The sequence below is a fragment of the Elephantulus edwardii genome, unplaced genomic scaffold, assembly GCF_000299155.1.
Source record: "Elephantulus edwardii isolate Elephantulus edwardi_28Jun2011 unplaced genomic scaffold, EleEdw1.0 scaffold00100, whole genome shotgun sequence".
NCBI lineage: Eukaryota > Metazoa > Chordata > Mammalia > Macroscelidea > Macroscelididae > Elephantulus > Elephantulus edwardii.
This window is the reverse complement of record NW_006399850.1, coordinates 573,702-575,123: the sequence shown is the minus strand read 5'-3', so window position 1 is coordinate 575,123 and position 1,422 is coordinate 573,702. Positions and strand designations below refer to the sequence as shown.

General features: G+C 34.4%; 1 protein-coding gene across 1 annotated transcript in view; it reads left to right on the top strand.

Moving 5' to 3' along the window:
• The window catches only part of PPP2R3C (protein phosphatase 2, regulatory subunit B'', gamma), a 29,555-nt gene that overhangs the window by 5,024 nt on the left and 23,109 nt on the right, over window positions 1-1,422 (top strand). The gene's annotated exons all lie outside the window — the stretch shown is intronic.

Below are 1,422 nucleotides of genomic sequence, written 5' to 3'. Positions count from 1 at the left end.
GAACTGTGCACCTCTGGGATTGTAGTTGCAGCTTCTTGCCACTAGGCCACCAGAGCTCCCCTGTGAATGGTTATTTTTAAAAGAAAAACGAACTGGGGCGGGAGAAAGGGAAGGAGAGGGAGTAAAATGTGCAATAATGAATGAGTGAAATTCTAAAAAATATAAATTCCTGTCTAGTGTATAAAAACCTGAACAAATTTCCTTTTATCTGCCTACTTCTCCACATAATACTGCCTCAGTGAAGCAATCAGATTTATTTAAGTTTGTAAGCTCTCAAATGTTAGAAGAAGGAGAAAACAAAATTAAGTCTAAGTCTATCTTATGTGCAAATCAGAAATCACTGTGTCAATAAGGCTATGCTGCTTCTTAAAAATTTTATGAGAGAAAAAAAATACTACAAAGTCCTGAAAGCACGTTACATGTGATTTAAAAGAATAACAGTAATATGTGATTTGAGAATATTACAAAAAGCATACATAACAGAAGGTTATAAATTTAATAGTAAAGGGGAGTTCTGGTGGCCTAGTGGCAAGGAGCTGCAACTACAGTCCCAGAGGCACACGGTTCGAATCCACCAGATGCTCTGCCGGGAAAAGGAGGGACAATCTCCTCCTGTACCAGTCAGATCTAATTTGACGGTACACTCACACAAAAATAAAAGAAAAATAAAAAAAAATGTAATAGTAAAACCTTAAGAAAGCTGTATGTAGCTGAAAAGAAAGATTACTGAAAAGAATAAGACGTATCTAGCATTATATAATATTCAGCTGATATAAAAGAGTTAATTTTATAATCTTCATATCTCTTGACCGTTATTTTCTAAACTCAATTACTTATGGCATTATATGTAAACATATATTTTGCTTAATTAGTATTCTTAAGGAATGAGGTATTCATATAAGTGGATTATTCATATAATTGATACTTATTTCATCAAACACAAACTCTTTCTGAACTTTGCATGTAAAAAAACTTACTCTACATTTTTAGCTGCCAGCTGAAGATGAAGTCTTACTCCAGAAATTAAGAGAAGAATCCAGAGCCGTCTTTCTGCAGAGGAAAAGCAGAGAACTATTAGATAATGAAGAACTACAGGTAACAATAGACTAGTAACCACTTCCTTTTTTTTTTTTTTTTTTAACCATTTCTTATTTGTTACTGAAATCTTATAGGATCTTGTGCGTTTTAATGGAGTCATGCCACAAAGTGGTTAAACAGCAGGCTCTGAAGCAGTGGTTCCCATGTGAGCTTGCATGGGCTTCATTCCTGAGGTATAATGTGCGTTTGTTTTTATAAGTCCCTAGATGATTCTAATATGCAGCCAAGATTGAGAACCATTGCTAATGGGTCATATTGTAAGTATTCAAATCCTTGCTCTGCTGTATGACCTTGGACAGTAGACAACATTTCTTTTTTTTTTTT